This window comes from Xenopus laevis, chromosome 7L (genome assembly GCF_017654675.1).
Source record: "Xenopus laevis strain J_2021 chromosome 7L, Xenopus_laevis_v10.1, whole genome shotgun sequence".
Lineage (NCBI taxonomy): Eukaryota > Metazoa > Chordata > Amphibia > Anura > Pipidae > Xenopus > Xenopus laevis.
The window spans coordinates 117,518,047-117,545,417 of NC_054383.1; the positions used below are offsets into that span (position 1 = coordinate 117,518,047).

Consider the following 27,371-nt stretch of genomic DNA (forward strand, 5'->3'; position numbering starts at 1 on the left):
TTTGAAAAAATTTTTTTTTCCCATGACAGTATCCCTTTAACACTTTGCCGATGTTTGGGTGCCTTCAATGGTGCTCAATAAAAATTTTCCATCTTGGCCGATCATTAAGACGACTGATATCCAAGGCTTTTTGCCGATTTTTGATTTCCCCCACGGATTTTATTTACCTAAAAGTGGTCACCTCCTCTGAGATGTTCAATACCATTGACAATCCATGGTGAAATTGTAGTAGGTTTTCCAGCAGTCTCAATTTCAATGGTATAGTCTCTCAGAATCACCTCCCCACACACACACACAATAAAAAAAACAATTCACAGAGAAAGTACAATATTTTCACCAGGGAAGAGATGGAGAATGTCATTTCCATGACGGGTGCTGAACGCATGCTCATATAGTGTTGAGTGATTGAATGGGAGAAGCATGAAGAAAATAAAGAAAAGCAGTGTGCGCACATCCGTATTGATGGAAAAGTCAATACATTGCTTTATCTGACAGAGGGATTGTGCCCCAAACAGGCAGTCGCTTTCCATTCTCCATGAATGTATTGATTTGCCCTTATCAATATTACACGCTCTCTGCCATTTCTTATTTAGCCTCCTGATTTTTACGAGCGGCTTAGGAGTTTGTTTCGCTGCCTTTTTAGCGGAAAAAATGTGCACTTTATGTCCTGATCCTGTAAAGCCGTGCATCCCATTATTTGCTTTGTGAATTAATGATAGGGAAATATTCTCATAGCCCTCTTCCAGTAAACCTCATTTGATTGTTAAACACTTACTGTATATTGTACTGGCAACAAAACAGCAGAGCGCTTCTGGGTCGCAGGTCTCACCCTTTTTAGCTCAGGTTTGTATAGACTGGGAGATCTTGTGGGGGGGGGCTTTTAACCCTTTACTAGCAATATATATTACCCATGATTATTTAGGAACACAATGATATTCCTCATAATGCTGCTTTTTTCCCCAGACAATTTGATTCATTCAGTCTTAATTTAATCAACAACAAGAATGCCTCTGATACTACAGGTATAGGATCTGTTACCCATCTGGATAAGGGATCTTTCCATAATTTGGATCCCCATACGTTAAGCCTACTAAAAAAAGATTGAAACATTAAATAAACCCAAGAGGCTGGATTTGCTTCCAGTAAGGATTAATTATATCTTAGCTGGGTTCAAGTACAAGGTACTGTTTTATTATTACAGAGAAAAAAGAAATCAATTTATGAAAAAATTGATTATTTGATTGCTTTTTAGAAGGGGTCAGCGACGCCCATTTGAAAAGCTGCAAATAGTCAGAAGAAAAAGGCAAATAATTATATAAATATAAAAATAAATAATGACAACCAACTGAAGAGTTGCTTAGAATTGGCCATTTTATAACTTATTAAAAATTTCTGTATAACGGGTTTCTGGTTAAAGGATTCCTTCACTGTATATGGGTTTCATTCATTTTCCACATGACTGGATGTACTTCAGCCTTAAAGGAGAAATATTGAAAAATCTGTAGTGTGACTATAGAGGAAGGAGGAGGTCTACTTCCTCTATAGCTAACAAGAACTCCCCCATAGTGATGGGCGAATAAATTCGCCAGGCACGAATTTGCAGTGAATTTCCACATTTCACCCCTAGTGAATGAATTCACAAAACTGCCGCGAAAATGTATCAGCATCAAAAAATGTGGACGCGTGTCGGAAAAGTCGCTTGCATCAAAACCATTGCGATCAACATTCTTTGGACACCCATTGACTTTAATGCCTGCATCAAAATTTACGTGGTCGCCAAAATTGATGCGGCTGTCAAAATTCGTGTTTCGCAAATTTCGTTGGAAATTCGCAAATTTTGGAGCGAAAAAAAGCGGGACAAATTCGCCCATCACTACTCCCCCATCTTCCCCAGCCGCACTCTTACCTGCAGCGAGGAACCAGAGGCACAGGGTGGGAGTAGGAGGGTCAGGGTGGAGAGTGGGTGGGGTCTACTGGGAGGATGGGCATCAGAGAGCGCTGGGCCCCTCTGAACACCCCCTTCCAGAAAATCAGAACATTTTAGGCCATATTATTTGGCCAAGCCCAGTGACTCCCTTGATCCACCCTTTGTATTGTCTTTTACACCTATTGCTTTTTGCCTATTTGGATTGAAATGGTGGGAAATGATCTGTGGTGGCTAGGTGTTTGTTGACCACTGCAATGATCAAGGCACTGTGTGCGACATTCACCAGAAATATAATTAGAGCAGTATATAGGCTCTAGAAATTATATTTTGGGTTTTGGACTTTTTATTCTTCCATATAGATGGGTTCGTAGGATGTAGACTTATGAAGAGACTATATTTTTATTGCTAGTATATTTATAGGTGTTCAAAGATGCTTCTACTTATAGCAGGTTGGACTGGCCCAACACAGGAAAATCTTGGTGGAGTCTGACCCTGTTGGGCCTGGGACAAGTCCTTGCTGACCTGCAGGCAAGAACTGACCTCCCATTACTCACGGCATGTGCCTCTGCCACTGGGCATGTGTTACATAGCAGCCATTCCTGACATCACCAACTGGGATCCGGGCATTGACCTTTACATCATTCACTTGACGTCAAGTTCTGTGGAAGGCCCAGGCACCCCAGTCCAGCATTGCCTTTTTACTTTCCATCATACCTCCCAACAGGACAGTCCCAATTTTGACAGCTCAGTCCGCAGTCCCGGTTTCTTACTGAAATGTCCCGACTTTCTCTTTGATCCCCTGCACTGAACACCAGAAAGAGATACAAAGTTTCTAAAACTTAATTATACAAGAGGCTTTTTGGCAGAGAATCCACAATATTCAGCACCTGTGCTTAGATACATCTGTAACTATTTAAGATAAGAAAATCAGTTTCTCCCCCTAACCTACAGCTTGAAGTGTCCCTCTTGTCCTTGTTACATGCTTAGAAGAGCTTTTGTTACCCAGCTGATCCCTGCCATTAATGGGCCACCAAGGGCTTGCAATGGCTAACCTTACCAGACCTGGTCCATCTTTTCTAAGGTGCACACCAAACGAAGAACATATTTAAAATTGATCACTAGGGCAAATATTGATTTTCTAATTATTAGTAGCATTATTAGTGGTATATCGGCATTGCATAGGGTATAATCAAAGTCAACAATATTTGTACCATGGGGTTTTCAATGGCAACAATCCATTTTCTGCAAAACCACACACACATGCCTTTCTGGCTAGTAAAATCAAACCATTCCATAATATCTGTAACTACTCAGCAGGACATTGTAGCAAATGTCTAATCATGTATCTAGCGATTGAGCTTTAAACTTCCCCATTAAGTCTCAAATGACATGCCTGCCATGAAGATTGCCCCATTTCATAATACTGGAGGACAACTCAGAAGAGCATTGTTGCAGAGCAGAAACCATAAAGGTAGATGGTTTCATGAGTGCTGAGCTTGGTTAAGTCCTGGATTTGTGGCCACAAACGCCCAGGCCTAGGCCTGCATGATTTCAGGGGCAGCATGCCAACCAGCCGCATCCTAAATAGAAATGGGGACGTGCAGCTCCAGCGCATGCGTGCAATGCAGTTGGGCAGGAGCTAGGACCGTGTGGCCTAGGGGTTACTCACAGGGAAATCAGGGCTTTATTGGCCCCAACCAATACAAGAGAAATGACACTGAAATAAATTCATAGAAAACAGCCAATGATAGCAAAGATCATAAAGAAACTGTGTTTTTACTATGACGCTGTCAGTAGCACTGTACTAATATTATACATTATTCCCATGAGTCCCTGCACCAACTGGGCTTTCCTGTGTGAATGAGCAATGATACTGATCATCCATGCTGCACAGGACACAGTGGGAACCCTGCAGCAGGGCCAGATTTAAAAATTGTGCTCCCCTAGGCACCCCGGCTGCTCTCGTCCCCACCAGCCCCCCAGCCTGCTCTTACCACCAGTAAACTCTCCAATTTGCAATTTTAGCAATCTGGTGGCTTGGGTCCAACCACTGCTTCTAATTGATCTTCTTCAATGAGGACTGGGCTGGAGATTTAAATGTCTGTCAAAATCTTCCCCAAAATCTGTGGTGCAGCTGCAGCCAGGGGGCGGGATGCCACCCCCAGACTTCTACTGCCCTAGCCCCAGACTTCTACTGCCCTACTGCCCTAGCCCCAGGCCTTTGTGGCTGGCCGGAGCAACAGGTTGGTTCAGAGGTGCTCCAGGGCTTCCCCTGCGTCAGTAGGCACAGCAGCGCTCAATTCGGAAAAGGAAGGCAGTGGCACTGAGTGCAAATATATGGAAGAGCAAGGTCTGTATGTTGACTCAGGTTGCTTGAACAAATGAGGTTCTTCATGCAACTGAAAAGCCTACAACTGCACTTGTGGACATAAATTACCCTTACAAACTCCAGTGCAGTGTCCAGTCTGGAAACAAACCTGGGACCTGTTGTTCTATTAAATAGTGAACATAAATGTAAATACATACGCTGTACACTGTGTACTGTGTAAATTATGCCCTCATACGTTTTCCTCTAATTATGGGGCATACATAAAGATAAACCTTGAATATTGTAGAGTATATTTTCCTATGTTCCTATCGGCACAACAATCTCAATATGAAAGCAGATTGTATTTTAGAGACTCTTTAGGGAATGGTATTCTACTTTTAGTTCAAACAGCCTGTTCAGCTTTCTGATAGCTTTTTAAGTGTCGGCAGCCAAGTGTAAGCTCTGTGGGCGTAACGCAGCCAAGCCTCGCTGGCCTTCAGACACGCTGTCGCTCAGTAACAGAGGGCCGGGAAGAGCAGCAGAAATGGCTTGGAACAAATAATCAATGGGAGTACAGAAAACCATAAAAAAAGGCAAAACAATAACATGTTGTTCAATCTGGGAAGTGCTCCCTAAAGGACTTGCACTTGTTCATTTACATTTTTTCTTGCCATATTTCTGGTAAGAAGGAGGTGTTTTTTGCTAATTCCGTGAACAATAGCAGCAAGAGTGACATTGAAATTATCTAGTGGAGGAAACACAAGGCGAGTGTTCCTGGAATCAAACAAAAGGGTCGCACAACGCCACGCATTTCGCTGGGTGACATCCCTCCCGCTGTTCACGTATTCATACATTCTGGGATATATCCTCTCCCATTTCTCACAGCCTCTCACTACCTGCTTATTCAGATCCACTGACTAATAGATTTATGTCACACTCCAAGGGCTTATACTTCTCCTTGGACTCAGCAACCCTTTTATTTCCTACTGTTCATTCTAAGAGCTTGTGTTTGTCAGACTCCCTCTCTCTGGAAGGGATGCTGCCGTCAAATGAAAAAAAAGCTTTTGTGAAAATAGTGTCAATTTGTAAAAAAGAAGTGATTTTTAGAAAAGTTAGTTAGTTAATTAGTGCCTGAATGGGCTGATGCCGTCAAATGAAAAGGCATCTTTCAATAAAAAGAGTTGTGCAAATTGTGCAAACAGTACAAAATATTTTTTGTCATGTTTGAGAATGTTATAGTCACTGTTTGCGTTTCACATGGGGGAGTGTTATTGTTGATGCACATGTGGTTGTTCACGTCCTTTATGGTGAAAACAAACTTCCTGTTAAAGGGGTTGTTCATCTTTCAGTTAACTTTTAGTATGATGCAGTGACTGAGAGTGATATTCCGTGACAATTTGCAATTGGTTTTCATTTTTAATCATTTGTGGTTTTTGAGTTATTCAGCTTTTTATTCAGCAGCTCTCCAGTTTGCAATTTCAGCAATCTGGTTGCTAGGGTCCAAATTACCCCAGCAACCATGCATTGATTTAAACAAGAGACTGGAAAATGAACAGGAGAGGGTCGGAATAGAAAGGTGAGTAATAAAAAGTAGAAATAACAATACAGGGCATTTACAGAATATTTGCTTTTTAGATGGGGTCAGTGACCCCCCTTTGAAAGCTGGAAAGAGTCAGAAGAAAGCAAATAATTCAAAAACTATAAAAAAAATTAATTATGAAGACCAATTGAAAAGTTGCTTATAATCAGTCAGGAACCAAACTGTGCTCCTAACATTCCTGGCATTCCCCGACCCTACTACTCATATGTCTTCTAGTATTCATACACCCTTACCAGGCCTGGGAGTCAAAATAGGCCCTGCCATTCCAAGTACACAGAGGCCCAAACAGCCCTCTACCAGCCCAAACTGCCCCCTACCAGCCCACTATATGGTAACTTTCTATTAAACCATACAGCAGCCCCTCTGGCATTTGCCAGAACCCACAGATTGCCAGTCCGGGCCTGACCCTTACACCCTTAAGGTGGCTGTACACAGGGAGATCCGGGAGATCCGCTTGTTTGTTGATGCCGCGTGGATCTCTCCCCGATATGCCCACACTGAAGTGGGTGATGTCGGGCTGATCAGAATGGAGGCCAAACGGGCGGTCGGATCCAACGGGATTTTTTAACCTGCCCAATAAGCATCTGCCGGACTTTCGGCCAGATATCGATCGGGGACGCTGTTGGATGGCCCCACACATGGGCCAATAAGCTGCCGACTTGGGGGCAGATACCCAAAAGGGCGAATTGACTAACGCTAGCAAAAATTTGTGTCATTTCAAAACTTCGCCAATTACCTAACGGGTGCAGGTGTCACTTCGCTGGCGAAGGAGATAGACGCTAGCGTTGATTCGCACGCTAGCACTAGGCAAATTTAAGCTCTGGCGAATTAGCGTTGTCCTAGCGAATTTACACCTGGCAAAGTGTTGCGAAGTGGGCAAAGCGGTCACTAGCGAATTTTCCCCTTAGCCTGTCGGCAGCTTTTATCGGCCTGTGTATGGGGGCCTTTAGTTTTGTATGCATTTAAGAGCATAGCAATTTGCTACTGCCTTTTTTTAATTGAGGCTTAAAAATGGATCAAAAGTAAAATGAGTGGGATAAGACCGGTCAGCAGATGCAAAGCAAACATAACGGCAGCACTTGTGATACTGACACTAAAAAACTACTCTTCAAAATATTAATATACATTAAAAGTTACCTATAGGTCATATTGATCATTTTTCACTAGGTACTTGCTTTTATAAGTAATTGTTACTTTAAGCTCCTAAACCGGACTGTTTTGCCAACCTGACTGTCCCCTCTCAGTTAGAGTTTCTAATGTGAACGGACCACTACTGCACAAATATGGCAGCCCCCTCATAGAGGAACATGGGGGATCAGATGATAAATGTAAAAGCATTGGGCAAACATTATTAAAATTATAAATAGAAAGCAAAGGCACTGTTATGATAGATGCAAAAAAAAGTTTAATTTCTGGTGTCAGTATCTCTTTAACCTATAAAACGCATGGAAAACAGACCTCATCACAGAAGAACACGGTAATATTTAAAGTCATGTAAAAAATTCATAGGCTTATGAACAGCAGCACAACTGGGTGATGACAGAATGCTTTTCATGACTTTCCACCGTTTGTTTTGCCTTGTCTGCCAGTAACAGGAATAAAGTAACATAATTTACTGGTATTTGCACATTCAATGACAATTATATACAGTATGAACATTTCCAAACAGAAGGCAGAACATACAGGCTTTAACCTGTACTTAGGAATTATAGGTGGTAACATATAAATAATTGCTTATGCCTTTATCTTCACTGGCCGGCTCCCACTGAAATGTTCCTATAGGTGCTCTTTGCAACTTGTGGCCAATGGGCCCTTTCAGCATGCTCTGAATTTTGTGCAAGTGCACCCACTAATGCAAGAGAACCCTGGAGTAACAGACTGGACCTGACGATTATTCCAGGGCTCCCTTATCAGGTTGCATCAATAGCTGCGAGTAAGTCAGAGGCTCATGCCGAATCTGATACCACTTGAATCAACACCAATTTGTGTTCCCATTGGTGCATCAGGTACAAACTGCAATAGACACAATAAACCTTCAATTCTGGGATATACAACACTCCATTGTGGTTACAGAACACTGGCATTTTTGTAAAAATGTTATACTTTACACAAATTTTCCCACACAAAAAAAAAATGCTTTGTGCACTGGCCAAGTGTCAGCGGGCCCTCCTGCTTCTAACCATTTGGCCTGTTTCATGGTCATTACCTACTTCTGTATAGGAACAAAGAGGCTAAATACATAGAATTACAGATTACAGATTTTTGAATAGAAAGAAAAGAGACTTGGAGAACAAAGGTTGAGTGAGGAAAGGAATAGGGATGTCGCGGACTGTTCACCGGCGAACTTGTTCGCGTCCGCCGAATGTTCGCGAACGTAACGCAACGTTCGCCAATTTGGGTTCGCCTTAGCTGGCTCTTTTTTTTGCCATTTCTCCCCCAGACCAACAGATACATGGCAGCCAATCAGGAAGCTCTCCCTCCTGGACCACCCCCACACCCCCTGGACCACTCCCCTTCCATATATAAACTGAAGCCCTGCAGCGTTTTTTCATTCTGCCTGTGTGTGCTTGGAAGAGCTAGTGTAGGGAGAGAGCTGTTGAGTGATTTGAGGGACAGTTGATAGTAACTTTGCTGGCTAGTAATCTACTTGATACTGCTCTGTATTGTAGGGACAGAACTCTGCAGGGATTTGAGGGACATTTTAGGTTAGGTAGCTTTGCTGGCTAGTAATCTACCTTCTACTGCAGTGCTCTGTATGTAGCTGCTGTGGGCAGCTGTCTGTCCTGCTGCTGATCTCTCATCTGCATCTGTTCTTCAAACCACTGCCACCTAGCTGTGTGAGCTTTTTCACATTCTGTCTAAATATCAATAATAATACTGTCTCCAGAAACACCACCTGAGTGACGTTTTCCAAGCAGCAATAATATATTCCGTATCCACTGCTGTAGTGTATACGTTGACCTTGCAGGCATTATTTGCCCAGTGTGTTCTTCAAACCACTGCCACCTAGCTGTGTGAGCTTTTTCACATTCTGTCTAAATATCAATAATAATACCGTCTCCAGAAACACCACCTGAGTGACGTAGTGTGATTTCTGCCCTTTACAGCACAAAACGCAGTGCTGTGTCAACAATGGATTTTTTAGAAACATATTTGCCCTTGATCCCCCTCTGGCATGCCACTGTCCAGGTCGTTGCACCCTTTAAACAACTTTAAAATCATTTTTCTGGCCAGAAATGTCTTTTCTAGCTTTTAAAATTCGCCTTCCCATTGAAGTCTATGGGGTTCGCAACGTTCGCGAACCGTTCGCATTTTTGTCCGGACGTTCGCGAACATTTTTTCCGACGTTCGCTACATCCCTAGAAAGGAAGAGGAGGAATAGTTTGGAGAGTGGTCCCATGGTCTAAGGCAGAGATCCCCAACCTTTTGAACCCGTGAGCAACATTCAGAAGTAAAAGGAGTTGGGGAGCAATGCTAGCATGAAAAATGTTCTTGGGGTGACAAATAAGTGCTGTAATTGGCTCAGGTCAGCCTATTGGAGGCTTATTTTGGCAGTACAGCTTGTTTGTTTGCAACCAAAACTTGCCTACAAGCTTAGAATTCAATAATAAGCACCCGCTTGGAGGCCACTGGGAGCAACATACAAGGGGTTGGAGAGCAACATGTTGCTCACCAGCTACTGGTTGGGGATTACGGGTCTAAGGTCCGACACTGTATGTATCCAGTTGTGGTCAGCAGGAAAAACAGGAGGCACATGTCCCACTTATAACTACCCTTTGGTTTGACTGTTTGGGCAAAGGACACTGGGATGGACCATGGACCCTTGCAGAGTCAGTATATGGCTGCTGTTTATCTGTATTATAATGCTAGTTAACTATAAGTGGAGCAGATCCGGCCAGTATTGAGGATCCACGTAAGAACTCTCTCCCCTTCATTTCCATGTGTCCTGTGATTACTAGTACCAGTGTCAGACTGGGGGACTTAGGGCCCACTGGACCTGCAGCCTCAGGGGCCCCCACACACCATCCTTGGGCCCCCAGCCACAAAGTCCTCCCTACCGCCAATCACCCCCACATACCTTTTTTCGTCAGCGCGACTGGGGTCAGGGAGGGAGGTAAGGGGAGGGAGTGCAGGGAGCAGGTCTGGGCCAGCAGGTCCCAAAATAACTGGGGTCCACCGGGTTTTTTCCTGGTGTCCCGCGGGCCCAGTCAGACCCTGACTAATACTGCCCCCTATATTTAATGGATATCTAGTGCAGGAGAAAGGGGGCAGTGGGGATCACTGGTGTGGGGGCATAGGGGTTCCAGGTTACACCCCCAGCTAGGTATGAATGCATGCATATATTTATTTATATAATGCTACTTGTGTACACAGCACTATACAGTAGAAGAATAAATTAATAGAACAAACGGGGCCATTACAATAATAAATACAAAGTACAGCTGCATTAAAAATTAAGAGCTAAGTACAGGTATGGTATCCATTATCCATATACCCATTATCCAGAAAACTCTGGTTTACTGGAAGTAACTTGTACTTGATCCCAACTAAGATATTATTATTCCTTAAAGGAAGCAAAACCAGCCTAATGGATTTATTTAATGTTTAAATGATTTTTCCAGTAGATTTTGGGGCAGATTCACTAAGCTCGAGTGAAGGATTCGAATGAATATACTTCGAATTTCGAAGTATTTTTTTGGTACTTCGACCATCGAATTGGTTAAATTCGTTCGAATTCGAACGAAATCGAACGAATCGAAGTAAAAATCGTTCGACTATTCGACCATTCGATAGTCGAAGTACTTTCCCTTTAAAAAAAACTTCGACCCCCTACTTCGGCAGGTAAAACCTACCGAAGTCAATGTTAGCCTATGGGGAAGGTCCCCATAGGTTTGCTAACCTTTTTTTGATCGAAGGATTTTCCTTCGATCGTTGGATTAAAATCCTTCGAATCGTTCGATTCGAAGGATTAGCGCTAAATCCTTCGACTTCGATATTCGAAGTCGAAGGATTTCAATTCGAGGGTCGGATTTCGAAGTATTTTTAACTTTGAAATTCGACCCTTAATGAATCTGCCCCTTAATGTATGAAGATCCAAATTACAGAAAGATCCCTTATTCTGAAAACCCCAGGTCCAAAGCGTTCTGGATAACAGGTTCCCTACCTGTATAAAACATACAAGAGGAAGGTGGTGCCTGCCTCGTAGAGGTTACAATCTAATCTAGGTAATGAATATGTGCAACTGACCAAACATTTAAAAATCTAATTTCAGTGGCCCAAGAGTTTTTTCTAACAAATGTTGGGCACCAGTTAATCAATTTAACCAGCTGCATCACTACCTGGTATGGAAACTGCTCTGTATCAGATCGCAAGATCCTGCAGCGGGTGGTGAGCACAGCAGAGAAGATCATTGGGGTCTCGCTTCCTGCCATTATGGATATTTACCACTCCCGCTGTCTCCATAAGGCGACCAGTATTGTCAGTAGTGTTGCCACCCGGCAGGTGTTTTACCGGTAAAACACCAGCCAAGGCCGGGGCCGGTATTACAAATTTACTGGCAATGTAGCTGCCGGTAAATTTGTAATACACCTAAAAAAGCCCCCAGCCTCGGCTTCTTGCCAAATTTGCGTGTTTGGCTCTGCCCCATTTGATGTCACGACCCGGCCAACCAATAGCGCGTCACGGTCCTGTCCCCTTTATCGTAACGGCCTGCCCTTTTAACCCCGCCCCCTTCACCTGCAGGTAAAGATTATTTTAAAAGGTGGCAACCCTAATTGTCAGGGATAGCACCCACCCTGCACAAGATCTCTTTACCCTCCTGCCATCCTGTAAAAGATACCGCAGTATTCCAGCGCTGACTTCCAGAATGCGAAACAGTCTATTTCCACAAGCCATCAGGTATCTCAACTCCCAAGGACTGAACTGAATATATTCATAAGGAACTGAAATGTCCACTTTGCCCAGCATGTCCGTGTACTAGAGTTATTGTATAGCACCGGGGGGTTCTGGAGAAACATCAATTTGTTTCTACTATGTACTGTATTTACTGTATATGGCTGAAATGACAATAAAATCCACTTGACTTGACTTGATTTGTCTATGATATGACTAAGACATGGTTTAAAATATGTTTAAATCTCATTTCCCAACAGTGCAATTTAATTATTCCCCCCGATCTGAGATGTTCTTGAATTAGTTCTTGGAAGCGCTGAATGAACCCACAGGAAGTGGTAAATGCAAAGAAAATTGCTTACCCGATAACATTCATTCTCCTAAGAGACGCCACATAATAAGGGCTGGTAACACCAAAAAACAAACATTTCCCAACTCCTATTCATAAGCAGAGGTTCCAGTGGCAATTCTGCACAAAATACAACAAACAATACTTCACAGCTGCATGTGCCAAAACCAAAATAATGCAGAATCTCACATTTTTCTGCAAATATGTGTCATTTACAGTGGTAACAACAGATTTTATAATTCACCCTTCTATGCAATGGCAATTTTTTGTGTAGTTATTCCCTATGCCAGTGGTACCCAAAATGTATATTGGGATCTACCAATAGATCTTGACTACCTTCACTGTTCTTGGTAAGACTAGTGATGGGCGAATTTATTCGCCAGGCGCGAATTCGTGGAGAATTCCCCGCGATTCAACGCCGGCAAATAAATTTGTGAAACCTCTGCGAAAATGCAAAAACGAGACGCCGATGTCATTTCGCAAATTTCACGAATTTCGCTGGAAATTCGCAAATTTTTCGGCGAAGCGAAACGCCCCAAATTCGCCCACCACTAGTAATTCCATTATTCAGATATTAAATAAAATGGCCTGTGCAATAGGTGGTGTTCATTTAAATGCAACAATAATGCAAGTAATAATATAGCACTTGGGGGGGTTATTTACTAAACCTCAAATGTTTCTGGTCAGGCTTTTTGGCGCACAAACTCAAATTTTTTTGTGGAAAAAATAAAACTAGAATATTTCGAGATTTATTATACCTGAATCCGAAAAATCCACCATCTCAGACCTGTCGAGGTCATGTATAAGTCAATGGGAGATGTCCCTAATCCAATTTGAAGATATCATGGTTTGCTCTGGGTTTAGCCCGATAATCCGAAAAAATCGAACAACTCTGGAGAAAAGTCCAAAAAAATCATACAGGGTTTTTTTAACCGATCCAATTAATTTGAGTTATTTTATTATTAAATAAGGCAAAATAGGGGATAGGAGTTCGGTCAAACTTTTTCTATTGAAACTTTGAGATAAAATACGATTTTAGTAAATAACCCCGTTTAATTGTTAGACCTTGATAATGATAACCACTAAATTACCCACAGGTTGGGTGGGTTAACATCGATATATTACTAAAACAGTAATATGGGCCAAACTACTACAGGTATGGTATCAGTTATCCGGAAACCCGTTATCCAGAAAGTTCCAATTTACAGGATGGCCATCTTCCACAGATTCCATTTTATCCAAATGACAGGTACACTTCTAGGCACAGGTCCAGACTGTCTCTGCTCCACGTTCATCGTCCAGGGTGTTTGCTACTAAATAAAACAGTAACAGGCAATTGGGGGTGTTTTGACTGCTGCTGTTCTCCACCAGAGGACAGCAATTATCAAATAGCCCCATGTGCAATTAGCCTTAAAGGAGAAGGAAAGCTACCGAGACAGTTCATTGCCAATAGATTAACCAGAATAGTGCAAGCTAGAATGCTATATTTATTCTGGAAAGTGCTTTACCATACCTGAGAAAACAGCTCTAGAAGCTATCTCTGTTAGTTTAGGATAGCAGATGCCATATTAGCTTGGTGTGACATCAGTTGCTGCCTGAGTCTCTCATAGCTCTAGGCTCAGATTACAGTAGGGAGGGGAGGAGGGAAAAGGGAGGGAGAGATGAGCAAACTGAGCATGCTCAAGCCTAAGCCCTGGAGGTTTATGCTGAAAACAGGAAGTCTGATACAGAAGCCCATGTGTAAACAATAGAAGGAAAAAAATGTGGTGTTTCTTTTGAAAGAGGACTCAGAGCAGCATTACTTTGAGGATTTACTGGTGTATTTATATAGACCTTTCTGATGAAGCTTACTTAGTTTTAACCTTTCCTTCTCCTTTAACATTAGACTACGGTTCAAGAGGTATCCAGGAAAGCAATTAAGCTTTATACCAGCCAGACAGGTTGCACAGTTGCCTAGCAACAAAAGCCACCTGTAAAAATGTCCTGTTTCTTTAAGAACAGATCAATTTTTCTTAAAGAAAAAAGATGTCTCTTCCCTTTGCTAATGTTGTCCTTCCTAATGCACCAGGGTGGGTAGCAGAGAAAAAAGTTTAGCCAATCTATCTTATCCTCTCTCACTTTCTCCCTGTTTCCCTATCTCTCCTTTATGCTTTTCTGGCTGATTTACATAGTATACAGTGTGGATTTCCCAGAAATCACAGGCTCCTCCCAGTTCTGTAAATGACAGATAAATGTTTAACAAGAATTCATGCAGAGTCCCGTAGAAACAGATAAATCAGAAAGGGGGAGGCATCATGCAAGCTGTGATAATTGAGGTGCAGTAAATCCTGGGCAGACAAGGAATAAGCATTAGAGGGGTCTAGCAACGGAAGACACTGCTGTATTATATAAATCAGTCGAAAAATTGCTTTTTTAATAGTGATATGAATGTATTCTAATCACACTGTGAGGCAGCAGGAGAATTCTCTGACAAAAGCAACAGATGTTAACACAACTGTCACTTGATGGGGCAGAAGGGGGTCGAGCAGGGGGTACTAGCCTGGGGGCAAGCTAATTCTGGGGGCCCTCAGAGCAATAGTTGTATGTGTGTCCTACAGATTGCTCAGTTTTTTCTGAGAAGGGGCTGCAAGCTGTTGGACAGTGTAGTAAGGCAAGGTTGTGTAAGGGGAAGGGGTTGCAATGGCAGGAGGGCATTACAGTAAAGCAGGTTGTTGCCAACCAAAGGGGCTGTAACTGTGAGATAATGATTATACTAGGGCATGATGATAGTGCCAGTGATGACTTTATATCAGTGCGGTCTAACAGACTATTGCTTAACTATAACTCTCTGCTGATGGCTGCCAGGAGCCAGGAGACTATTGCTTAACTATAACTCTCTGCTGATGGCTGCCAGGAGTTGCTACTGTGACAAGCAGTGAACAAAGCCCCTGCCATCCATAATCTGCACGTCGTGCCAACATATTTCAGTAACCCCTACACAATCAACTGTGCAGTGGCAGCTTGGAACAGGATTCTCCACCACTCAGTGGTGTAACCCGGTCCGGAATTGTGGCCCGAGCCTAGGGTGGCAAAAATGTAGGGGTGGCATGCTGCCCAGCCTTATCCCTAAGGAGCACTGGGGACTCAAAGCTCTCCAGTGCTTGAAGGTGCACACTCACAGCGGGCACTAGGACCATGCACCAGAAGAGGCTGGCGCTGGGACCATGCGACCTTGGGGCGCCGCGACTCAAAATCCGGCCCTGGGTGTAACTAGATTCTACGAAGCCCCACAGCAATTCAATTTATGGCCCAGAATATTTACAAGTTGGCCTACCCTACCAAAATAAATTAAAATTGCTCATTAATTTTGACCTCACCAGGGCCCCTACACACTTGGGTCCCTTGGAATCATCGCCAAACGAGCAGATCTCTAAGTCTATGGCCACCTTTCATTTATGAAGATCTAAATTACAGAAAGAGCCGTCTTCCAGAAAACCCCAGGTCCCGAGCATTCTGGATAACAGGTCCCATATCTGTTTTATTTATGTATTATACAGTCTCTTCACTGATGTCTCGAGAAAGAGTTCATTTGTCGAGGAGATACTCGAGGAAGTGGGTGACAGAAGTGAAACATTACCGAATAATACATCTAATAATGTTTACAATTTGTAGTTTGTCCCCAAAGCAAACCCTCTGATGCTGAATGCCCAGGGAAAATCCACATTAACCCTTTCAGTGCTGGCCACCCACGGCTGAACACTAATAATGCAGATTTATCAAAATGGGAGTTTAGATTTTAATAAATAAAAACTCACCCACGTTCTATTCATTCATATAGGATTTTTGGAAGCATATTTATCAAAATGGGTGAAAGTTAGAACTTGCCATTTGCCAATACAACTCGAACACCCGAATTTTTTGTGGGAAAACACAACTCGAACCTTAACAAATCTGCCTATAAATGTCTAAACTCCTAGGCACCCCGTGTACTCCACTCTGAGCAGAGTACAGAGCACAATTGCTGACTGCTTTGATTTCGGGAGGATGGGTAGGTGGGACTGTCAGTTGCTGAAAATGGTTTGCCCCAGGGAAATTTCACAGCTCTCTATTCACTTGTATAGAGGTTTTGGTCGCATATGTATCACCCATATCTACTAAACAATACAAAAAACAAGAAGGGGTGTTACTTCTTTCAAGGCATTGAAAGTCTTTATTCTCCCTTTAATCATATGAATGGCTCCAGTGCCGTCTGGGGATGCAGCTTCTCTGAATGAGAAATTAGTCTATCTTCTTGTCTGTCCATTTATTTTAAGTTCGAATGAGCCAGGACTGTATCAGTCATTATTTGTATATCATCTGTTATATACACCCTTCTAGTATACAGTACTGCAGAATGTGTTGGCCGTTACCACTTTATTATATGAATGGCTCCAGTGCTGTCTGGGGATGCAGCTTCTCTGAATGATTTTTGGGTGCAGCTTAGTCTACATGGTATAACCCTGGAAACTGCTGCCTCCTGTTTGGTATTAGACTATTTCACACATTAGTATGTACTATACAATGTGACCTCTAATATGTAAAAGAGCATTTGGCAATAAATATCAGACCAGCAGCCCCACTATGTGCACTACAGTAGGACTTTCAGAGCCCTGCTATGTACATCTGGGCATGGATAAATGTGTGATTGCTCCCACACACCTGTCTTTACAGATAAATCCAAATCCACTTGGTGCTCAGTGATAGAGGTAACCGGCAACCTCAAATATATACTGAGAAAAAGGCACACTGGCACCCAAGTTGTGAATGCAGGTGAAAACCTTGCTTAGATTTATTACCGGAAGTGCAATGTTTCGGGGCAAGCCCCTTTGTGAAGCATAACGGATCTGTGAGAAACGGTACATTTATAGGTGCATCAATCAATTCACAGGTGCATTCAATTAGTGAAATAAAGCTTTTGATTAGTCCAAAGAAGGAGAAATTGTGAAAAAAATATTCTCTGATTCATTTCACAAATAATAAAGTTCGTAGTCCAGAGGGAAAAGATATAATTGCAATGTGTCAAATGTAGCAAACTATTGTAGCAAATTGCAGTACCTATAAAACAAACACATGGACACAAAAATGGTTACAATATGTAACTTAATAATCTTACCCTGTCTCTGAAGGAAAAAAGAGGAAATACTGGGCATGGATGACAGAACCCTATTCCTAACAACTTTCCATTTGGTCTTTATTATTTATTTATTCTTTTATAGTTTTTTTTTTAATTATTTGCCTTTCTCTTGTACATCTTTCCAGCTTTCAAATGGGGGTCACTGACCCTGACAGCCAGTGGCGGAACTACCGGGTAGCAGGGGGTGCGATTGGGCCAGGGCCCACAGCAGGGTCCCCCTCTAGTTACAGTATTGGAAGACCCGGCTGCACGTCTCGCATCAGAGTCCCCTCGAGTTACGTTACTGCTGACAGCTTTGTGAGCTTACAATTTTATTGCTGTTGTTAATTTTTATTCATTATCTTTAAACTCAGCTCCTCTCCTATTCATAATCCTGTCTCATTCGACCCACTGCCTGATTGGTAAGGTAAGCAAGATGCCTAGCAACTAGGGTTGTCACCTTTTCTGGAAACAAATACCGGCCTTCCTATAGATTTATCTTTTTTCCCTATTAATAAGATTGGGATCAACCATCATTTTTACCGGCCAGGTCGGTAAAATACCGGCCAGGTGGCAACCCTAGTAGCAGGCCCGGATTTGTGGAAAGGCCACCTAGGCCCGGGCCTAGGGCGGCAGGATTTTAGGGGGTGGCATGCTGCCCAACCACACCCACATTGGTTCAAAAACACTGGGGATGTGCTGGAGATACAATAATTATATACATTTCCCATGCGCCAATCCCCATTGCTCCGGTCCAGATGATGAAAATTTGCACGAATAAAGGGGAGGGGACAGGGGCGACGAACGGCAGTGGGCCTAGGGGCGCCCACTATGTAAATCCGGCCCTGCCTAGTAGCAACCAGGTGGCTGCTGAAATTTCAAACTTGAGAGCTGCTAAACAAAAACTGTAATAACAATAACTGAAAAAGTACAAAGAATATAAAAAAAAATAACCAATTGCAAGTTGATTCAACCCCTTTAACCCACATAACCATCAGGCCAGTGAGCCCGCTATGTGCTTTGTAAAGTGGTTACTTCTGTAAATCAAACCTCCCAACTGTCCCGTTTTCAGCCGGATGGTCCCGCTTCTGACAGCTCAACCAGCAGTCCCCCATTTGAACTGAAAAGTCCCTACTTTCTCTGCACTGAACAGCCAGAAAAAGAAACAAAGTTTCTAACTTAATTGGCTTTTGGCAGAGGGCCCAGAACAGCCACCAGGTGCAACTAAGATACTTTGTAACAATTTTGAGATAAGCAAATAAGTAGTTGTATTAATTTAGATAAGGAGGTCCCTTGGGAAAAGTTAGACTCACAGCTTAAAGGTCAATTCACCTTCATTAGCAAAACTTTAATAACTGGAAAAAAAACACAGAAATATGTTCAAACTTTTATATACTGCCATATTTTGTAAAATGAACATTGTAATTAAGAGGGTGTGGCCACAAAAAACGCGCGTTTGAAAAAATGTCACCCAATTTTTTTGTCGCGCTTTTTATTTCCAAAATATTGGGAGGTATGCTGTAAAGTTGTATTACCCAGCCCTCATCATGCCAATTTCATATCAGATGACCCCCACTATTTCCACTGTGACCTCAGGATCCCCCTACACAATCCGTGGCCCTTAAACTAGTGGCCCTGAGATCTGTAATGCCGGTTATGTGCATCTGAATAGGGTTGAGAAGCAGCAAACATCATATACAAATCTACATGATTATCACACTGAATGCAGTCGCACACGTTTACCTCCCCGCCGCTAGGGGCAGTGTATCGCAGTGGGCGTTGCTAGCACAGGTAGACGTTCGCTCACCCACAATGCACTGCATGAAACCACTATAAAAGATCGGGCGGGGAGCTGCGAGAGATCATTAGGAACAGCGGCGGCGCGGGAAATGATGTTTAGTGTTAACGTGTGTGTTTGTCCGAATGCGTTGCGTGGGTGTAGAGGCCGGTGTGTGTGTGTGTGTGTGAGTCTGTGCATGCCGGCGGGTGAGAGTTGTGCGCTGCTGCTCCTGCCTTTCTATTACACACATTGATCTTATTTGATCACCCGCGTGGATGGCGGCCTGTCCCACGGGTGAAATGATAGGAAACCGCTCGCTAAGCCCTACCCGGGCGCTGTGCGCTGAGCTCGGCTTTGCAGGCCGCTAATCATTGAAATGATGAATCGATCAGATATACTAGGCTGGGCTGAGGGGCTTCCCCAATAATCCCGGCCTGTGAGTATAGAGGCGATTCTGATCTGATTGCCTGTTGTCTGCCAGCTCCAACCTCCTCTCTGCCAGCTCCAGCCTCCTCTCTGACAGCCTCCTGCCAGCTCCAGCCTCCTCTCTGCCAGCTCCATCTTCCTCTCTGCCAGCTCCAGCCTCCTCTCTGCCAGCCTCCTGCCAGCTCCAGCCTCCTCTCTGCCAGCTCCAGCCTCCTCTCTGCCAGCTCACATGGTGGAAGGCGTGGGTTATAGCGCTATGGTTCTGCCTGTGTTTGCGTGGGGAGTGCTAGTCGCATCAGGGTAGTTCACCTTAGTGTGATGTCAATGACCTTGTTTTGAAAGCACAAAAAATAAATAAATTGTTTTCACTTTTTTACCAACACACCTGTCTCTCCCCCCCACAGCAAGTTTAAAGGTGTGTTAACTCTTATTATGTTCATAGTTCAGTTCATGGTTGGTTTTTATCCTTTGTTTTATAGTTTAGTTGCTACCTTCTTACTCTTTTCAGCTTTTAAATGGGGGTCACTGACCCCATCTAAAAGCAAATGCTCTGTAAGTCTACCCATTTATTATTGCTACTTTTTATTACTCCTTTTTATCAGGCCTCTGTTATTCATATCCCTGCCTCTTATTCAAATTAATGCATGGTTGCTAGGGTAATTTGGACCCTAGCAACACGATTGCTGAAATCGCACCCAGGAGTGCTGCTAATAACTGAAAAATCAGAAATAAAAAATAAATGCAAATTATTTCAGTATAGCACTCTGTGTCATACTTACGATAATTTAAAGGCAATCAACCTCCTTAAAGTGTTGTGGCAGTGTCTGATTTGTGATGCTTGATAGAATAGGTGAGATGTTAAGGTCTCATTTCATGGCCAAGCTTGTTGGTCATTCAACTGTTTATGCAAATAATGCAACATCCATTGCTGTGATCCCCTTTTGATCTATCAATTTGTTTTTGCATTGTACAGGTACGGGACCTATTATCCATAATGCCCTGGAGTTTTCGGGATAACGGGTCTTTCCATAATTTGGAACTTCACACCTTAAGACTGCTAGACCATCATGTAAACATGAAATAAATCCTATAAGATGGTTTTGCTTCCAATAAGGATTCATTATATGTTACTGTCAGTAAATCAAACCATAAGAGACCGCTCCAACTCACCACTTACTTTCGGCCTTCAAATGCCTATGATCAAGGGAGATAATCCCAAAATGCGTTCGGTATTTTACCAGCACTGATACAATAACGCCTTTTTCCAGAAGTGCCTTCCAGTTTATTGAATTTGCCATGTTAATTATATCTTGGTTCAGATCAAGTACAAAGTACTGTTTTATTATTACAGAGAAAAAGGAAATCATTTTTAAAAAAATTTGGATTATTTGATTTTAATGGAGTCTATGGGAGATGGCCTTTCTGTAATTCTGAACTTTCTGGGTAACGGATCCCATACCTGTACAGTGCCGAGTATATATGTAGTGTTATATAAATACTAATATATAGTCTTATGTTACAGTGCTGGCAGTTGGTTACTTGAGGTAACATGGCAATCTGCCTATGCAATAAAACTATCTATGGTATATTCATGGAGATACAAATGACAATCTTTAGGCAGATATCAGTCGGACGGGCACCCCATACATTGCCCAATAATGTCTAATGCCTAGTAGGCAGTCTTTGTAGGATCAGCCTCAGCTCTCTATCACATTTAGGGCAAGGCCAGACATGGCGTTTTTACGTTGCGCTTTTAAAAAAGCTCCATCGGGCGTAAATACGCCACAAACCACACGCGACCACCAACATGCTTTTTTTTCAGCACATAGGTTTCTTTTCCCAACATGCACTTCTCATTGTTCTCATTCCCCATAATTCCGCTGGCTGGAAATAGACAATAGAAAAGCTATTTACAAATAGAAAAACTATTTACATGCAAAATGGAGCAGGATCGTCAATACGCAACGTAATTACGTCACTGGCCATAATAACGTATATGCGCCATTTATCTATGCGAGAATTTGGACGCCATATTTAAAATGCGCTGCGTATTTAAGTAAAGTGTGGTTTCTAACTTGCAGATCCGATAGAGTCTGTCGATTTGGTAGTTTCTCAACGTATTGGCGTTTCTGCTAAAAAAAATTTGCCGTCCCGTGGCAGATTTCCGCTTGCAAGCGCCCTGTGAGAATTGCCATAGTGCGTTTTCCATTAGTTTCAGTGGTAGTGAAGTTTATGCGTATTTACGCCCGACAGGTTTTTTTTTTTAAAAACGCCACGTCTGGCCTTGCCCTTAGGGCTGAACTACCTTTTTCAGATCCGATACACTGAGACGGATGCGCCTAATATAATGTAAATAATAGACTGTTGGATCAAGGCGCAACTTGCGGCGTTCGCATCCGACAGTCGTAGTTTGTAGATGCGACATTTCTATTACTTACATTATATTTGGCGCATCCGTCTCGTCGCATGTGCTTCCTCTCAGCGCGTTGGATCTGAAGAAGGTGCACCGTGTATTTCAGCCCTTACACAACACAAACCAGGGTTTATTTGATCAGGAACCAATTAACCAGTCTCCATGTGTTTGGACGGAGTATCATCCGGTTATCCACATCCTGTGAAATTAGCTCCAATGTCAGTCTTTCCTTCCAACCCCCTATATGTAGAATTGGCTGTGGGCAAATGCCTGGACCAATATAATAAATAATAGGGGACCGCAGTCACAGGATGCCAATATCTCATAAGCCTCACTTCAATCCCTTCTGAAATATCTCACTTCAGTCCCTTTCATGTCTTTTGAAGGGCAAATACAACTCTAAGTTCAGATTTAATTTGTCATCTGATCTTCAGTTTGAACTGCTTTTAATGTTATGTCTATCTATTACCCCAGCAAATGGAAAGCAATTTAAATTTCAAACCCCTGAGCAAAAACATTGTATAAACAAATACTTAACATTCCAATTTCAACATTTATGTTATTTTAAAGCCCCATTAAATATTACATGCCATTTATTATTGCAGCAGAATGGAGTTTTTCTACACCTCTTAACGATTGGTTCTTACATTTGTCTTCATATATTAAATAGGTACAGATATGGGATCCGTTATCCGGAAACCCTTTATCCAGAAAGCTCTTAATTACAGAATACTCATTTTATCCAAATAATACACATTTTTAAAAATGATTTCCCTTTTCTCTGTAATAATAAAACAGTACCTTGTACTTGATTCCAACTAAGGATTTTAATTAGTATTGGAAGTTTATTAAGGTTCGAGTTGTGTTTTCCAAGAAAATTCGAGTTTTGAGGTGATTTTTTGGTCAAGACTCAGGTGAATTTTTTTTTTTGTTATACCCTGGAAATAGCTTGAATCTGAGAAATACACCATCTAAAACCTGTCGAAGTCATGTAGGAGTCAAGATGTTAATAGCCTTCATGTTTTTTCCTGTGGAAAACTCGATTAATTCGAGTTTTTTTGGTTTGGCAACTCAAACTCAAAGAATTTTGTTTTTCCATTCTAGTTTTCCTTAAATAAGATACCATTTGAGTTGTGAGTTAATTCGAGGTATAAAAACTAACATTCGACCTTTGATAAATTACCCCCTAAATGTTTGTTATTTTTTTGTAGACTTGAGGTATAAAAATCCAAATTATGGAAAGATCTGTTATACGGAAAACCGAAGGTCCCAAGCATTCTGGATAACAGGTACAGGTATGGGATCTGTTATCTGGAAACCCATTATCCAGAAAGTTCCAAATTACAGGAAGGCCATCTCCCATAGACTCCCATTTTATATAAATAATCAAAATTTTAAAAAATGATTTCCTTTTTCTCTGTAATAATAAAACAGTAGCTTGTACTTGATCCCAACTAAGATATAATTAATCCTTATTGAAGGTAAAACATTCCTATTCGGTTTATTTATTGTTTAAAAACTTTTTTTTTTAGAAGACTTAAAGGGGTGGTTCCCCTTAAAGGTAACTTTTAGGGGCTGATTTATCAAAGGTCGAAATGAATTTTCAAATGAAAAAAAATTAAATTTCAAGCTTTTTTTGTGTACTTCGACTAGGGATTAGTCCAAATTCCATTTGAATTTGTAAAACGTGACTATTGAAATTTATCATGTACTGTCTCTTTAAAAATTCGACTTCGACCATTCGCCATCTAAAACCTGCCGAATTGCTGTTTTCTGTTTTAGCCTATGGGGGACCTCCTAGAACCTATTTGGAGTCAATTGGTGGACTTTAAAAAACATAATTTTTTTTGGTAAAAACTGAATCGAATTCGATCAAATGTGATATTCCATCGATTTGTACTATTCTAATTCAGCCGAATACGGACCTATTCGATCGAAAACTGACCTATTCGACTGATAAAAAACTTCAACTTAATTTCGGTTGGTCTTTTTGAATTATAATTTCAAAGTTTTTTCAGTACAAAATTAGACCCTTGATAAATATGCCCCTTAGTATGTTTTAGAATGGCTAATTCCACGCAACTTTTCAATTGGTTTTCATTATTTATTTTTTATAGTTTTATAGCTATTTTCTTTTTTGACTCTTTGCAGGCTTCAAATGGGCGTCACTGGACCCCATCTAAAAAACGATTTGTCTGTAAGGCTACAAATGTATTGTTATAGCTACTTGGCATTCCTGATCTTACTATTCAGGTCCTCTCCTATTCATATTCCAGTCGCTTATTCCAATCAGTGCATGGTTGCTAGGGTAACTTGGACCCTAGCAACCAGATGGCTGAACTTGCAAACCAGAGAGCTGCTGAATAAAAAGCTATGTAACTAAAAAAACACAAATAATAAAAAATAAAAACCAATTGCAAATGGTCTCAGAATATCCCTCTCTACATCACTCAAAGGTGAACAAACCCTTTAAGGAATAGAGTTTCCAATGAAGTGAAAGATTCATTATCTGGAAAACCACAGATCCCATACCTGTATTGCAATGTATGCGCGTGTCTTGTACTAATTGAAAGAAATCCGTGCCAAAAAAACAACTTCTATTTTGTGTCTGTGAAGATTCTCATTCATCCAGGTCATGGTGTATCTATAGTAATAAGTCAAATCAACTGGACTTGCTGTGTTTTTTGTCACGAAGACGTTTCATTAGTCATCCAACTGGCTTAATCAATTCAGAATTGAGAAAGTCTGTCGGATGATTAGTGGAATGTCTTCAAGTGAAAAAATGTATCAAGTCCAGTTGATTTGACTTATTTCAGGTACGGGATCCGTTATCCGTAAACCGTGTTATCCAGGAAGCTCCGAATTTCGCAAAGGCTGTCTCCCGTAGACTCCATTTTATCCAAATTTTTAAAAATAATTTCCTTTTTCTCTGTAATAATAAAACAGTAGCTTGTACTGTATCCCAACTAAGATATAATTAATCCTTATTGGAAGCAAAACCAGCCTATTGGGTTTATTAAGGGGCACATTTATTTAGCTCGAGTGAAGGATTAGAATGAAAAATACTTTGAATTTCGAAGTTTTTTTTTGGCTACTTCGACCATCGAATTGGCTACTTCGACCTTCGACTATGACTTCGAATCAAACTAAAGATCGTTCGACTATTCGACCATTTGATAGTCGAAGTACTGTCTCTTTAAAAAAAACTTCGACTAACTTCTTCGCCACCTAAAACCTACCGACCACCAATGTTAGCCTATGGGGACCTTCCCCATAAGCTTTCCTAGCAATTTCTGATCGAAGGAAAATCGTTCATTCGATGGATTAAAATACTTCGAATCATTTGATTCAAAGGATTTAATCTTTCGATCGAACGATTTTTCGTTCGATCGAACTAAATGCGGTAAATCCTTTGACTTCGAAATCAAAGGTTTTTACTTCGATGGTAGAATAACGAGGGTTAATTAACCCTCGATATTCAATCCATAGTAAATGTGCCCCTTAATGTTTACATGATTTTCTAGTAGACTAAAGGAAAACGATACCACTAAAACTAGAGAGGTACATTTCCTGAAGAAAATGTGAGTGGTGCTTGCTGTGGCAAAACTCAGGCCCAAATCTGATTGGCTGTTGTTGCCCCGCCCCTTTTTTTCCTAATTGTGAACCACAGTCACTCAGTGACTAACATACCAAAGTTTGGGAATGCTGTCATTTAATGTGTAAAAATGGCAGCATTTCTATTTTTTTCTATTGAAAATCAATGAATGAAATTTGATTGGTTGTTGGTGGCTCCGCCCACTTTTTCTAAACTTGAAGTGGAAACCCCCCGCGACCACATTTGTGATATTCAAGGTCCCTGACATCAATACTGAGAGAATGGCAGCCTTCTTAATTTTTCCCATTAAAACCAATCAAAGAAATCTGATTGGTTGGTTTTGGCTCCACCCACTTTTCTTAATTTTAATCCCAGTCCCCCAGTGACCAACTGTGCCAAGTTTGAGGACCCTGCCATTAACCGTCTAAGAGCGGCAGCAGTTTAAAATTTTCCTATTTAATTGAATGGCTGAAATTTGATTGGCTGTTGTAGACTCCGCCCACTTTTTGTAAATTTTGGCTGCAGTCACCCAGTGACCCACGGTGCCAAGTTTGGGAGCTCTGGCTTTATTACTGTGAGAATTACAGCTGTTTACCTTTTCTCATTGAAGTCAATAGGGAAAATCTGATTGGTTGTTTGCGGCTCCGCTCACTTTTTTGGGTCCCCAAAATAGGACAGAAAAGTCACAACACCCCATTCCCGAATAAGCTGAACGGTTTGACACCTCATTCATGGGTCTGCGACAAACTAATTATTCGATAAATTCCCCATTATAAGTCAATGGGGCAAATTTGGGGACCTCTCCTGCCCCGGGGGTAAAACTTATACCCTCGTGTGGGGTATCATCTGACACAGGTCGCAAACCTCTTCAAATGTGGTAAATTTAACGTTTCTACAAGATTCCCTCTCTGCGCTAGAATCCGTCAAAAGTTGGCCTCAATGTTAATCTATGGGACTTTTCGGGGTGGTTAATTGCCCCCGCAAGGGGCAATTAACCACCCACCCCTTAGAAAAGTCATACCACCCCATTCCCGATTAAGCCGCACGATTTGACACCTCATTCATGGGTCTAGGACAAACGGTGCGGGACTAGTTACGCGCCAAACTTTCATACGGAAGAAGAATAAAAATAAGTTTGCAAGATAACAGTAGTGATGCTTTGCTTCGCAAGCACCACTAATGAACACATATGGCCGATTTACTAAGGGTCGAAGTGAATTAAAGGGAATTTTCGAAGTAAAAAGATTCAAAGTCATTTTTTGGATACTTCGACCATCGAATGGGATACTACGACTTCAAATTTACTTCTACTTCGATTCGAAGTAAAAATCGTTTGAATATTCGACCATTCGATAATCGAAGTACTGTCTCTTTAAAAAAATTTGACTTCAATACATCGCCAAATTAAACCTGCCGAAGTGCTATGTTAGCCTATGGGGACCTTCTACAACATTTTTCTAAGTCTTTCCACATCGAATAAAAAGCCTTCAATCGATCGCTAAAATCTTTCAAATAGTTCGATTCGAACTATTTAATCGTTCGAACGATTTTTATTCGACCGCAGGATTGTCAAATTTGTTGAAAAAACTTCGAATTCGAAGTTTTTTAAATTCGATGGTCGAATTTCGAAGTTTTTTGTACTTCGAAATTCGACCCTTGATAAATCTGCCCCTTAAGCAACAGATAGTTCATATCATATTAAGTGACATATTAAAGAATCTTACCAAACTGGAATATATATTTAAGTAAATATTGCCCTTTTACATCTCTTGCCTTGAGCCACCATTTCGTGATGGTCTGTGTGCTGCCTCAGAGATCACCTGACCAGAAATACTACAGCTCTAAGGGGCATATTTATCAAGGGTCGAATTTTGAATTTGAAAAACTTCTAAATTCGAATTCAAAAAGTCGAAATGAAGTCAAACTTTTTTTTTGGCCGCATAGGTCCAT

At 41.6% G+C, this 27,371-nt stretch overlaps 1 non-coding gene across 1 annotated transcript; it reads left to right on the forward strand.

The window, feature by feature from the left end:
* Nucleotides 1-19,075: 19,075 nt before the first annotated feature.
* On the forward strand, nucleotides 19,076-19,450 carry LOC121395821. Its single transcript, XR_005962703.1, has one exon.
* Nucleotides 19,451-27,371: the final 7,921 nt, after the last annotated feature.